Source organism: Vulpes vulpes, chromosome 5, assembly GCF_048418805.1.
Source record: "Vulpes vulpes isolate BD-2025 chromosome 5, VulVul3, whole genome shotgun sequence".
Taxonomy (NCBI): domain Eukaryota; kingdom Metazoa; phylum Chordata; class Mammalia; order Carnivora; family Canidae; genus Vulpes; species Vulpes vulpes.
This window is the reverse complement of record NC_132784.1, coordinates 29976703-29992238: the sequence shown is the minus strand read 5'-3', so window position 1 is coordinate 29992238 and position 15536 is coordinate 29976703. Positions and strand designations below refer to the sequence as shown.

The window sequence follows — 15536 nt, the reverse complement described above, 5'->3', positions numbered from 1 at the left end:
GTCATTTTCCCCCTAAACTGTGCAAGGCTATAAAACATACTATTTGGGACAATTATGCATACATTTACTTCCTCGGAATTATATTTTCGCAACATAGTTGCCAAGCATTGGTCTATTTCAACTGCAGAGAGCAATGTCTGGAATCTGTCAGGTCACCTCTGCTATTACTCTGGGCTGTGTGGTTGTCAGACTCGCTTTCAGTGTGTAGGCATGGGGAAGTTGCTTGGGGTGGGGGGGAGGTGAGTAGGGGGAGAGATAATGGAAAATATGAAGAGTAAGAGATTTACCTAAGAAGATTTTCTTTCTCAAAAAGAGTAAGTTTGGTGAAGAAATATAGTACATAAAGCATAAACATTCAAGAAAAAAGATTAAATCATATTTTTATATGTTTTAAAAGACCAATTTACAATATAAAATTATATACTATTAATAACTTGAGTAAAACAATTTTATATACAGCATGACTAATTTCTTATAATTTTAATAAGAATAATAGAAATTTACAGCTGGAAGGAATCTTAGTAATCCCCCAGACCTTGCCCTCATTTTCAAGAAGAGGAAACAGAGCTAAAAGGTCAATTTGCCAAAGGTCATAGTCAGTGATAAAAGGGCTAGCATCCAGATCTCATCATTTCCTCTTAGATGTCCTTTACACAAATAATTTTGAAATATTAACTTTTTTTTTTCAATTTGCAGAGCTTTTCATTAGAACTCCACATTTTCACATAAATAATGTTAGTAGGAAGTATTACTAGCATTGTACCACCTCCCAACATGAATATATTTCAAATCTGTATATCTCTACTTTTAATTCACTTACTTACTAAAAGAATAGTCAAGAAAAGATGTTTGTATATGGGTATATATTAAGAACAATAGCCTTAGCCTATTCTTACGTATTTCATTAACATGAAATACATCTGATAACTTAAAAAATTTACAGCAGTTATCAGTCTGAAAGGTAGAACTATTTTCTAAAAGTCATACCTTCTAAAATCAAGGAAGTTTTGGAAAAAAGGGGAAGTGAACATGAATCTTTAAAAAAATTACTCAGCACTCTAATTCAAAGTTTTTTCCTTCTACTCTTTTTATTATTTTTCACTTTTCCCAAAAACTAGATACAAATAATATGAGAAAAGCTTTTCATCAATCCATACAAAGTTTTTAAATAACAATGTCATACTATTTCAATAACAAGTCCTCTGGGTACAGAATTTTTTGACATGGACATGAACAGATTGAAGGAAGGAAGTTCCAGTCTTCAAAGAGCTGGCTCAGAATAAAGGCTAACATGGAGAAGACCATAAACTAGTCTAGATCTACCTGAGAAAAAGAGACCCATGTACAATAAAAAATAGAGTGAATACACTTGTATTCTTAAAAATGTGCAACTATTTATGTTAAGAATAAAATAGCTTTTGGGGGGAAATGTGTTTTAGGTTCCTGCTTTGGAGCCTGAGAGAGAGTTCTCCTTTTGCCATGGATGATGGCAACTGGCATAGAGGCAACGCCGAGGCTCAAGGAATAAGCCTTCCTCTCCAGGGGAACACAGCATGAGCACGGTACAAAGACAGCATTAGTTATATCTTCACAAATCAGACGCTCAGAATCCACAATACCTCGACTCATATTACCAGTTAATGGGATAATCAATAACAATTTGATTGTAGGAATTACAGGTTTCAAAGGGACAAAATAAAATTTCTCTCCCCAATCCATAAAAATATGGACTAGATCCAATGAACATTTAACTAAGTTTCTAGTTTATGTCATATACTTTCCCAAATATAATGGGATTTAATTATCACCAAAATCTTAATGTATAGGTATTATCATCTTAATTTAGCAGATGAGAGAAGTAAGAGAAGACAAAGCTCTGGCTCTCAATTGGAAACTGTGGAACTAGAACCTGAACCCAAGTCTAATGCTTTACTCCATCTTTCCACTCTGCGTTATACCCCTGATAAGGGCTCATAGTCGGGTTAAAATGAAGACTTAAACATTGTAAGATGATTGTTTCTGGTTTTTACAAATGATTGAGGTAGGTTATAAAATACCAGTGCTGTATTTTAAAGTGTAAATAAGTGAAGAAATTGAAACAAAGAAAAACTATGATTGGGCAAAAAAAGTTGTAGGAAATGTATGTTTTTACATATCCTTGTGATGGTGGTACAGTAACATAAGACTTTTTTTCAAAATATCATCACCAAAAAAGAAACTGCATGGGAAGCACGGCAATATTATAAGGTGTAAACTCCCTCTGGAATTCTCTTTTCTAGAGTTTCTCTAATTTCCAGTGACACAGCTGTCAACAATGATCCAAAAGCAGACAAGGCTTCCTTTTTCCAGGTGACTAGAATTATGTGATCTCTGGAAACAATGCCCTAGGAACCTAGTCCTATTTACTCTTTTCTTTTGAAGACAAACCACAATTTCCTGGGAAAAAGCAGAGTGTATTCATTTAACATATTACAAAAATAGTGTACAATATAACAAGGTTTTACAAGCTTAGCTTTTATCCTATAAATTCTTTTGGATCTTATAACAAATTCTTCATTACTGTGAAGAAAGCTGACACACACCTCAACTGGGCTAAGAGGTAAAGTGTCAAATGCATCTGTCAGTTTTTAAATTCACCTGCTTCTGAAATGATTGATATGGTGGGGAAAAGTGCAAAAGGAAAGGACTCCTCCCCAGCTCAGTCCTATTGGTATGATATTCTCCCAATCAGCCCATACTTCGGTTTTCTGAGTAGACATGGTGCTCTATGGTTTACTAAGAACCTGACATTCCAGGTCCTCTGCTTCCAAGCCTCCCACTGTAAGCTCTTGTCAGGAGACAAAACTACACATGATACACATTTTAAATTCTCCTCTTTGCTCACCTACTTACCTATTTTTCATTCTTTCTTCCCTCTTTCTTGCTTCAAAGGATAGAGATTAGAAGTGGTATTGCTTACTTCTCCAAAGAGTCGGGGAATAAATGTATACTACTAGTTTAATTAACACTGAAATTTAAATAGAATGAAATATATCTGTGAAGAAATAACAAATGCTCACCTACCAAAATTATTTCCTGTTTTGTTAACAAAACCTGGCTCTTGAAGCTATAAACGATTTATTATTTCTAATCAATTTCATATATAATTGGATTTGTTTGTAATTTAGACTTCCATAGTGTTACCATTATATATACATCACAGTTCCTCTATGAAATTGACATTAAAGAAGATAACTGAGTCTTCTCCCTTAATTCACTACAGTAATATGTTGAAACCATACTATGCCCAAGACAGATTTTAGATGCTCCTGGATGTTTTAAGAAGAACAAGCTTAAGAATTGGGAAGGGATTACTGCCCCTCTGCTGGCTTTCATGGCATAGTTGGGGATGTAAAATATGCACAAATCACTGTAACAGCAGAGATACAAATAAAATGCCACGAAAGCCAAGAGGAAGGGAAGGGCAATAATTCCTTCATAATTCTTAAAGAACTGATATAAAGCAAAGTAAATTATGTAGACTGAGATTCAAAATCCAATATTAAGGAGCTTAGACACAAGAGTATTCCTAATTATAAATTCTAACAAAAACTTACAAACTTTTCCTGCTTATGTTTTAGAATGATTACACTCAACATCTTCCTGCCATATTTCATATGACCCCTGAAAATGCCATCACCCCTAAGAGGCTCTCACACCTGATCCCCAGAGCTCCGGTTGTCCTCTATAGCATGTAATGACTACGTGACCCACATTATCTACTATAATATATTATTTAGTGTACAATTACATACTCACCTTAAACTCTGGGGACTTACTATGTGTCAGTCACTGTGCTATACTGCCTTACTTGTACTTACTTTCTTGATCCATACAACAACCCTGTATGCTGCTTAATAAAACTTACCCTACTTTATGCATCAAGAAATAAGTTTAGACAGATTAGTCATAGGCTCAAAGTAACAAAATGAATGAACTGCAGTTAGGAAGTCTATCTCAAACCACATACCAATCAATAAGTAAGACTACTTTGCTTAACACATTTATAAATGTCATATTACAATTTTTTGGATATGAGATACCATGACAATTCCATTTTCTTCATGCATACATGGGACAACTGTACATCAAAATCATTTGTGGAGCATTTTATCACAGATAACCATCACCCATCCTGAAAGGTTGATTCATTTTGTCCAAAGTTGGATTAGCCCTCTGTAGGTCTAGAAAATCCTATAGGTGTTTCTGATGTGTAGCCAGAGTTGAAGCTATTAATAAGCATTACACACTTCTAGGGATCTAGACAAATTTTAAATAGCAAACAGCAAGCTCAGGCTTTTAGATTCAAATCTTGGCTTTGGTACTAACTACCTATGGGAGCTTGTGCTTCAACTTCTTTATGAAAACAAGGATAATATTGCTATTCACTAGGGTTGTTGAGATGATGAAAAGGGTTACTATATAAAGAATTTATAGTGGTGCCTGGCACAAGGAAAATTTTAATAAATATTAGCAATTGTCATGGGAGTGGCATCAGACGTACTAAGTATTTGCCAACTCAGATCTGAGAAACACTCTTGGGGGTTGGATCTTAATAAGTCTAATGCTATACCTATGAGAAAAGACATTACATATATATGTTTCTAATTCAGAAAGTCATTTGGAATACAATTTATTTGCATACTGAGGATTGTTTATATTTGAAGCTTTGTGGTGGTGATGTCCAGTATGGCACAGAAAAATAAAAGCTATGTGGTATAGTTGAAAAAGCATGGATTTGGAAGTAGGGTACTAGTGTTTGAGCCTCTATTTACTACCTCTGCAAACCAGAGCAAGTCATTGGATTTTTTGTTTTCCCCTCTGTAAAGTGAGTATGTAAACAATTTTCACTTTTTAATGTTTTTCTGAAGATTACATGAGATGATGGATGTGAATGTATCTAGTATATAGTTGGACATATGGCAAATATACAACAAATTTGAGGTTCCACACCAGCTTTCCAAATCCTATTTAATCTATTTACAGTTAAAGGACAGTACAAATTGTCAAGTATAATCTTTCCATTCAGCATGTTAATAACATTTTCTTCTGTCCTGGCTTTTTGTATTATAATGGTTAAAGCGGTGGGTATAATGAAAGTCCACTAACAAAATCAGAGCCCTCACGGCTGAAGGTCTTAACACAGAGACAACTGCAAGAGACTCCACTGGAAAACCTACCACTTAAACTCTTTAGTACAGGGGCTTCTTGTGCTTAAAGGAGCTTAAGGAACACTTACAATTTTCTTCCAGTCTTATTCTATGTATGCTTATTTTACAAAACTGTCCAACTGTATAATTTTGTATTCAATGTTCTTCATATGATACACTCTCTTGAGCATTTCCTCACTTCATTAAAAGTCTTACACAAATATTATTTGCAATAGCTGCATAGTAGTCTAGCACATAGATGCATCATATATGATCATTCACTTTCTATTAAATACTGATATATTTATAAGTTCTTGCTATTATATATAACACTGAAATGAACATCTCTATTCATTAACATTAGGATGAATATTTAAAACAATGATTTACAGGAGTGAAATCCACATAACATAAAATTAACCATTTTATTTTATTTTTTTTAATTTTTATTTATTTATGATAGTCACAGAGAGATAGAGAGAGGCAGAGACACAGGCAGAGGGAGAAGCAGGCTCCATGCACCGGGAGCCCGACGTGGGATTCGATCCCGGGTCTCCAGGATCGCGCCCTGGGCCAAAGGCAGGCGCCAAACCGCTGCGCTACCCAGGGATCCCAAATTAACCATTTTAAAATGAACAGTTCGGTAGCATTTAGTACACTCAAATGTTCTAGAACTACCACAGAAAACATTTCTGTCAGGATTAGCCTTTTGAGGTATTAATGCATATGGACATTTTGAAAGTTTTCAACACATACTGTTAAACTTCAAAAAAAATTAGACTAATTAACACTTTTATCAGCAGTATTTGACAGAACCCATTTTAGAGCACACTTATTTTCAAGTGTATAATCAACATTAAAAAATTAAAAAAAAACTTTGACAGTGAGGAAGGCATAAAAACATTATCTCTTTATTTTCAAGGATTGCTAGTAATGTTTTAATTTTTAAAAATGTTACTTGCCATCCATTATTTCTTCTTTTCAGAACTACCCACAGTAATAAGATAGAAAAATTCTGAGATATCCTACAAAGTGTCTGCAGTAGTTTTTATGATGGATGCTCTAAAGACTTCTATCTATGAGGCATATCTGGGCTTAGGATGGATGAGGATGAGCTTGAGACTGTTCAAGGTCTCTGGAAGTACTAGGAAGACTAGTTTTGTGCTTTGGTTGGTGAAATCATTCATTGCCTATGATAAAACATGACACTTTTAAAAATATTAACCAGAATGGAAAATTTTAAGATTATAGGAAAACAAAAAGGAATACATGTTTTGATTCAAATATGTTAATGTGCAAAAAGATTTAAATATTTAGTGGAGATCATATCACTTGACTGAAAGTAAAACAATTTTAAAGATCATAAAAACAATAATGTGCACAAAGTATGATAAGGAAGTTTTTGTAAAGTTTTGAAAATCAGAACTAAAGAACTAATTGAGAATGCAGTGCATTCAAGGTTATTTAAAAAAAACAAAACTCACTTTCATAGATCAGACTGACTTGGGCAGGATAGTCTGAGAAAAGTCTGTTTTCACTTTACAGAAAAATGAACTCAAAATGGATGAAAGACCTAAATGTGGGATAGGAATCCATCAGAATCCTAGAGGACAATATAGGCAGCAACTTCTTTGACCTTGGCCACAACAACTTCTTGTTAGACACATTTCCAAAAGCAGGAAAAATAAAAGCAAAAACAAACTATTGGTAGCTCATCAAGATAAAAAACTTATACAGCAAAGGAAACCATCAACAAAACTAAAAGGCAACCAACAGAAAGGGGTAAGATATTTGCAAATGACATGCTGGATAAAGGGCTAGTATCCAAAATATATAAAGAACTTATTATACTCAACACTCAAAAAACAAAAAAATCCAATCAACAAATAGGCAGAAGACATGAACAGATATATCTCTAAAGAAGACATACAAATGGCCAACAGACACATGAAAAAATGCCCAATATACCTACCATCAGGGAAATACAAATCAAAACCACAATGAGATACTTCCTCACACCTGTCAGAATGGCTAAAATTAACAACTCAGGAAACAACAGGTGTTGGTGAGGATGCAGAGAAAGGGGAACCCTCTTGCACTGTTGGTGGGAATGCAAGCTGGAGCAGCCACTTTGGAAAACAGTATGGAGGCTCATTAAAAAGTTAAAAGTAGTACTACTCTAAGACCCAGCTATTGCACTACTGGGTATTTATCCTAAGGATACAAACAGTGATTTAAAGGGGTGCAGGCACCCATCGTTTATAGCAGCAATGTCCATAGCAGCCAAATTATGGAAGAGCCCAAATACTCGACTGATGAATGGATAAAGAAGATGTGGTATGTGCACGCACACACACACACACACACACACACACACACACACACTCACTGGAATATTACTCAGCCATCAAAAAGAATGAAATCTTGCCATTGGCAACAACGTGGATAGAATTAGAGGGTACTATATGAAGTGAAATAAGTTGATCAGAGAAAGACAATTATTATATGATGTCACTCATATGTAGAATTTAAGAAACAAAACAGATGAACATAGGGGAAGAGAAGGAAAGCTAAAATAAGATGAAAATAGAGAAAGAAGCAAACTATAAGTGATACTTAACTCCAGGAAACAAAGTGAGGGTTGCATGAGGGGAGGTGGGTCAGGGGAAAGGGTATTAAGGAAGGCACTTAATGTAATGAGACTGGGTATTATATGCAACTGATGAATCACTAAATTCTACCCAAACGAATAATGTGGTATATGTTAACTAAACTGAATTTAAATGAAGAATTTTTTATTTTTTATTTTTTTAAAAGATTTTATTTATTTATTCATGAGAGACACACAGAGAGAGAGGGGCAGAGACACAGGCAGAGGGAGAAGCAGGCTCCATGCAGGGATTCCAGGATCACGTCGTGGGCTGAAGGCAGGTGCCAAACCACTAAGCCACCCGGGCTGCCCCAATTGTGTGATTTAAATGAGCTATAAATTAGTGTTAATTCTTTCCTATAAATAATTCTCATTGGGACGCCTGGGTGGCTCAGTGGTTGAGCATCTGCCTTCACCCTAGGCCGTGATCCTGGAGACCCGGGATCAAGTCCCACGTCGGGCTCCCTGCATGGAGCCTGCTTCTCCCTCTGCCTGTGTCTCTGCCTCAATCTCTCTCTGCGTCTCTCATGAATAAATAAATAAAATCTTAAAAAAATAATTCTCATTGTTCTTTAGTCAAAATTAACTGAGCCTTATTAAGTGTGGTTAACTGCCAGACTAAGGACACACAGACAAAAACAAAACCAAACCCCTAGCCCCTCAAAGAACTTACACTAGTGAAGTTTAATATAGAAACAAACTTATAGATTGAGGCAACTGCAATGAAAAGATTGCACAGAAATGGGTGGTAGCATGGAAGAGGAAATGACTAGCTTTATTTGAATTTTCTAGAGATTTCTATAGAAGATGACATCTGAGGGGCCCTTGGGTGGTATAGTCAATTGAGAGTCTGCTTGAGATTCTCTCTCCCTCTCCTTTTACCCCTCCTGCTTGCGCTCACTCGCTCAAACTCAAATAAATAAATAAATAAATAAATAAATAAATCTTTAATAAAAAAAGATGACCTCTGAGATTAATTTTGAAAGATAAAAATGAATTTACGAGGTTGGGCAGGGCCAAAGAACATTCCAAACATTTGGTAGGGCTTGGAGACTTGAAACTTCTCCCTTCTGGGGTGTAATTATAAACTGTCCTGCACTGCTAGTGTTTAACAGTGGGGCCTGTGGGAGCTGATGCTGAGGAGGCAAAAGTCAGATAAGACAACCTCACATGTGGGGATCCCTGGGTGGTGCAGCGGTTTGGCTCCTGCCTTTGGCCCAGGGCGCGATCCTGGAGACCCGGGATCGAATCCCACGTCGGCCTCCCGGTGCATGGAGCCTGCTTCTCCCTCTGCCTGTGTCTCTGGCTCTGTCTCTGCCTGTGTCTTTGGCTCTGTCTCTCCTTCTATCTCTCAAGAATAAATAAATAAAATCTTTGAAAAAAAAAAAAAAGACAACCTCACATGTGCATGTTGCAGAGCTTGAATTTAACGTAAAGCCAATAGGGAATTATTGGTGAGTTTTAGTTCTGGGAGATAAATTACGTATTATATTCAAGTTTTAAACTAATGATTTTGGTGATGGATGGATTAAGCAAATACCCTAAAAGGACTTGAAGATATCATACATAATCTGGCTCCTTTGAACTTCTCCAGTTTGATTTTGAACCACCCTCTTCTGTCCTCTATGTGGGAATACTAAACCACATTCGGTTCTATTTTCGAGGCATTTGCACAAGTGGTCCCTTTGTTTGGAAAATCTTCTTTTTGAGGGTCTAACTCCTCCACTTATCTTTTTTTTTTTTAAGATTTTATTTATTTATTCATGAGAGACACAGAGAGAGAGGCAGAGACACAGGCAGTGGGAGAAGCAGGCTCTATTCCGGAAGCTCAATGTGGGACTTGATCCTGGGAACCCAGGATCAACCCCTGAGCCAAAGGCAGACACTCAACCACTAAGCCACCCAGGTATCCCCCTCCACTTATTTCAGATCTTAACAGGAAGATAATTTGTTGGAAATCTTGCACTAACCCTCATAAATTATATCTACCCATCTACCACGTGCTACTAAGGCTGCTTGTACTTCGCTTCTCAAAGCACTTACTTCACTGTCATATGACTAACTGCCTGTATGATTTTCTCTTCAGTTACTGTGAATTTTGTAAGGACAAGTTTGATGGCCTATAGATCCACAATACCTAGTGCAGGGCCTGGAATACAGAAGATGTTCAAAAAATAGCTCTTGAATGGGTGCTGAATATGAATTGTGCAGCTAGCAGCAGATCAGTTGGGTGACCAATGATAAATGCCTGAACTGAGGCAAAGGCAAGGAGAATGAAGAGGATAGACAGGAGAATTGGAATCAGTTTAACTTGGTGACTTACCAAAGATAAGAGGAAGAAAAAAAGGAAAATGATAAAGTAGTGAAGGATAGTTTCCAAATTTTTTTTTAAAGATTTTATTTATTTATTCATGAGAGACACAGAGAGAGAGAGAGAGAGAGAGAGGCAGAGACACAGGCAGAGGGAGAAGCAGGCTCCACGCAGGGAGCCCGACGTGGGGCTCGATCCCAGGACTGCAGGATCACGCCCTGGGCCAAAGGCAGGCGCTAAACCACTGAGCCACCCAGGGATCCCTAGTTTCCAATTTTTAAGAATATATGCAGGAAGGACAACACAATCATGGTTCTTTATACACTCTCTGACCTCTTTCCTATTGTTCCTACCTCAGTTTCCCCCAAATGCCAGACACACTCTTGTGTCACAATATGCAGCTATTTTCCCACCCTGCAACACTCTTCCCTATAATTTCCCCATGAATTCCTCCTTCACCTCCTCAGGTCTTTGCTCAACTGATAGCTTTTCAGTGATGACTTCCTAAATATCCTACTAAGAAATATAACCCTATCCATATCTTGGGTCTCCTTAGTGCTTTTGCGTGCTTTATTTTTTTCCCACAGAATTTGGATCAGACACACAACATAATTATATGCTTTGTCTCTTCTCACTACAAATGTGTTCCCTTAAGGGTAAATATTTGTTAATTTATTGACTTCACTATTGTACCCTCAGGGCCTAGAACACAGTAGGCATTCAATATATGTTTAATTAATGATTGAACAAACGAATGAACATTATCACCAACATGGGTACAGAGAGGGAAAAAAGTATGTAGAAGATGATTATGTTCACTTTTATATACGCTTCATTACAAGAAGTCTCTGAGAAGGAAGATAAAGATGGCAGAGTAGTAGGGGGACCCTGGGCTTGCCTCAGCCCTCAAACACAGCTAGATCAACATCAAATCATTTTGAACAGCTAGGAAATCAATCTGGGGATTAAAAAAATAATCTGCACAATTGGAGGGAGAGAATGTGGCAGACGCAAGGTTGGGAGCGGTGAGGTGAGAGAGAGAAAAGTTACTGTGCTGGGAAGGGGAGCAAGCCATTTTTGTGAAGTGAAGCCACAGAGAGGGAGAGAGTGAGGGAAAGGGAGCAGCTTGTAGGGTTCACACAATATGCTTGGGTGAGGGGAATCCCCTGGGTTACACTGAGAGGAGTCGCTCCCGCTTCCTGGAGTACATTTGGAAGAAGCTATTTCGCCTAAGAACAAAAGGCCCATCAGGAGCCACTGCGGAGCTGTTCAGCAGCAGGGGACAGAGGTGCGCACAGAGGGCCACTGTGGGTCACAGCAGACTTCAGCCACCATGTGGGCATGCTCTGTGCAATGGCTTTTCTGGGACAGAAAGGTGCCTGGAGCTGCGAGCCTCTCCTCTGAGGGAGAGAAGCAGGTTCACACCTTGCTGGGTCCTTTAAGATTTGGAGTTTTGAATCCCAGCCCCACGACAGAGATAAAACACATGAGAACTGTGGCACTGGGTGTGCTGACAGCTGGGCACACACAGGTTGAGGACAGAGATCAGCTGAAAGTCTGGGACACAGGAGAGGAGGTTGTTCGCTTTACTATGAGACCTTTTGAACAGCAGCAGCTGGGAGTTCTCCTCCCTGGGGCTGAGAGGGCAGGATAATGCCATCTTCCACACATCCTCTCTCCTCCCCAGCACAGCTGGACTTCAGAGAGAAACACAGCACCTCCAGTGGAGGCTGGAGTTGCTTACACCAAACCTTGCCCCTCCGCCCAGAAGGGGCATCTGTGCTAAGGCAAGTCTGACTGTGAGCTAGTGCAGAGGGCCTCTCCCTCAGAAGACCAATACAGCACCCCCTACAAGTAACAGCTTTGCTAATCATAGAGTACTCTAAAATGTCAGCTTCAGTTTTGGTGGAAATAGGACCACTTTTTTTTTTTTTTAATTCTTTTATTCCTTTATTCTTTATTTCCTTCTTTTTTTCCCTTAGTATCGGCTTATCTTTAGTATCTGGCTTAGTTTTTTGCTCGTTTGTTGGTTTGTTCCCTTTTCTCATTTTCTGGTTCAGTCTTTTTTATCTTTTCCTTTTTTTTTTTTTTTTTTTCTCCTTCTTTCTTATTCTTTGGAATCAGGGTTATAGTTTTTTGTTTATCTGTTTGTCTGCTTTTTTGTTCTTTTTCCTTTTCTTTTTTCTTGATAGAGTAGTCCTTTTGTGGTTGTTGTTTTTAGTTTTTTCTTTCTTTCTTTCTTTCTTTTTTTTAAACCAGGCTTATCTTAACAAACAAATCAAAGCACACTTACTGGAAGGACCAAACAGTCCCCATTGCAAGCAAGGAGGAACTCTGTAGGGGTCTGACCTACGGGGAAAAAGCACCCAAAACATAACATCAGAGTGCACAAAGCATACATCAGAAACACTTCCTGAAATGCCAGGCCCTGGACAGTTTATGACCCCTTCTTAATATAATATTACTCTCAGGAGCAGGAAACATACATGCTTTCATAATATGCAAAAGACAGAAACCTAGACATAATGATGAGACAGAGGAATTCTTGCCAAAAGAAAGATCAAGAAATCACAGCTAGGGATTTGCTCAAAACAGATATAAGCAATATATCTGAACAAGAATTTAGAACAATAGTCATAAGAATACTTGCTGGGCTTGAAAGAAACATATAAGACACCAGAGAATCCTGGCTGCAGAGATAAAAGACCTAAAAACTAGTCATGCTGAAATAATAATAAAAAAAATATGCTATCATTGAGAGGCAAGACCAACTGGATGTAATCACAATGAGGATGGAAGAAACAGAGAATCAAATAGGTGGTATAGAGTTAAAATGATGGAAAATAATGAAGCTGAAGAGAAGAGGGAAAGGAAACTCTTAGATCACCAGTATAGACTTAAGGAACTCATTGATTAAACAAAACACAATACTATCTGTATCACAGGAGTCACAGATGAGGAAGAGTATGAAGAGTAAGAAGAAAGTTTATTTGAAAAATTATAGCTTAAAAAAAAAGAAAAAGAAAAATTATAGCTGACAGTTTCCCTATCTGGGGAGAGTAACAGTCATTCAAGTCTAAGAGGCACAATGAACTCCCCTCAAAAATCAACAGATCAACACCAAGAAATATCAGAGTGAAACTTGGAAAATACAAACATAAAGTGAGAATTCTGAAAGCAGCTAGGGACAAAAGGTCCTTACCCTATAATATAGCCTATACCCCTATAGGGTAAAGGTCCTTACCCTATAATATAGCCTATACCCCTATAGGGTAAGGACAAAAGGTCCTTACCCTATAATAACTATGATTATAAGGGTAGACACATAAGGTTAGCAGCAGACCTGGGCACAAAATCTTGGCAGACTAGAAAGAAGTGGCATGATATATTCAACGTGCTGAATGGGAAAAATATGCAGCCAAGAATACTTTATCCATCAAGGCTGTCATTAAGAATAGAAGGAGAGATAGAGAGTTTCCATGACAAGCAAAAACTAAAGGAGTTCATGAACACTAAACCAGCTCTGCAAGAAATACTAAAGGGGACCCTTTAAATGGGAAAGAGAGACCAAAAGCAACAAAGACTAAAAAAGGGCAGAGACAATGTACAGCAACAGCAGTTTTACAGATGACACAATGACACTAAATTCCTATCAATAATTACTTTGAATGTAAATGGACTCAATGCTCGAATCACAAGACACAGCGCATCAGAGTGGATAAAAAAAAAACAAGATCCATCAAGATGCTGCTCACAAGAGACTCATTTTAGACCCAAAGACACCTCCAGATTGAAAGTGAGGGGGTAGAGAACCATCTATCATGCTAATGGACATCAAAAGAAAGCTGGAGTAGCCATACTTAGACAAACTAGATTTTAAACCAAAGACTGTAATAAGAGATGAAGGGCATTATATCATAATAAAAGAGTCTATCCAACAAGAAGATCTAACCGTTATAAATATTTATACCTCCAACTTGGAAGGAGCCAAATACATAAATCAATTAACAAACTGAAAGAAACTCATTGGTAATAATGCAACAATAGTAGGGGGCTTCAACACCCCATTCACACCAATGGACAGATCATATAAGCAGATCAACAAGAAAACAAAGGCTTTGAATGACACACTGAACCAGGTGGACTTAACGGACATATTCAGAGCATTTCATCCTAAAGGAGCACATGGAGTATTTTTTGAGTGCACATGGAACATTCTCCAGAACAGATCACAAATGGGGTCACAAATCAGGCCTCAACCAGTACAAAAAGACTGAGATCATATCATACATATTTGCAGACCACAGTGCTTTAAATCTTGAAGTCAACCCCAAGAAAAAATTTAGAAGGCCCACAAATACATTGAGGTAAAAGAATATCCTACTAAAGAATGAGTGGGTTAACCAGGAAATTAAATAAATAAAAAATACATGGAAGAAATTGAAAATTAAAGCACAACAATCTAAAACCTTTGGGATATAGCAAAGGTGGTTTTAAGAGGGAAGTATACAGCAACACAGACATTCCTCAGGAAAAAAGGTCTCAAATACACCACGTTACCTTATACTTAGAGAAGGAGGAAAAAGAACAGCAAATAAAGCCTAAAACCAGCAGAAGAAAGGAAATAACTATGATTAGAACAGAAATAAATGATATACAAGTAAGAAAAAAAAAAAAGAAAGAAAGTACAACAGATCAACAAAACTTGGAGTTGGTTCTTTGAAAGAATTAACAATTGATAAGTCTCTAGCCAGACTTATCAAAAAGAGAAAGGACCCAAATAAATAAAACAACAAATGAAACTGGAGAGATCATAACCAACACTGAAAAAACACAAACTATTATAAGAGAATCCTATGAGCAATTATATGCCAACAAATTGGACAATCTGGAAGACATGGATAAATTCCTAGAAACATATAAACTATCAAAATGAAACAGGAAAAAATAGAAAATCTGAACAGACCCATAACCAGCAAAGAAATTAAATCAATAACCAAAAATATCCCAAGAAACAAGAGTCCAGGGCCAGATGGCTTCCCAGTGGAATTCTACCAAACATTTAAAGAAGAATTAATACCTATTCTTCTGAAGCTGTTCCAAAAAATAGAAATGGAAGAAAAACTTCCAAACTCATTCTTATGAGGTCAGCATTACCTTCGTTCCAAAACCAGACAGAGACCCCACTAAGAAGGAGAATTACAGACCAATATCTTTGATAATAATGGATGCAAAAATTCTCAACAAGATTATAGCTCATCAAATCCAACACTAAATTAAAAGGTTTATTCACTGGGACACCTGGGTTGCTCAGTGGTTGAGCATTTGCCTTCAGCTCAGGGCATGATCCTGGGGTCCTGGGATAGAGTCCCATGTCGGGCTCCCC

At 37.4% G+C, this 15536-nt stretch overlaps 1 protein-coding gene across 17 annotated transcripts in view; it reads right to left on the bottom strand.

Annotated features, from left to right (window-relative positions):
* Positions 1-15536, bottom strand: part of MBD5 (methyl-CpG binding domain protein 5) — a 432006-nt gene that overhangs the window by 284176 nt on the left and 132294 nt on the right. The gene's annotated exons all lie outside the window — the stretch shown is intronic.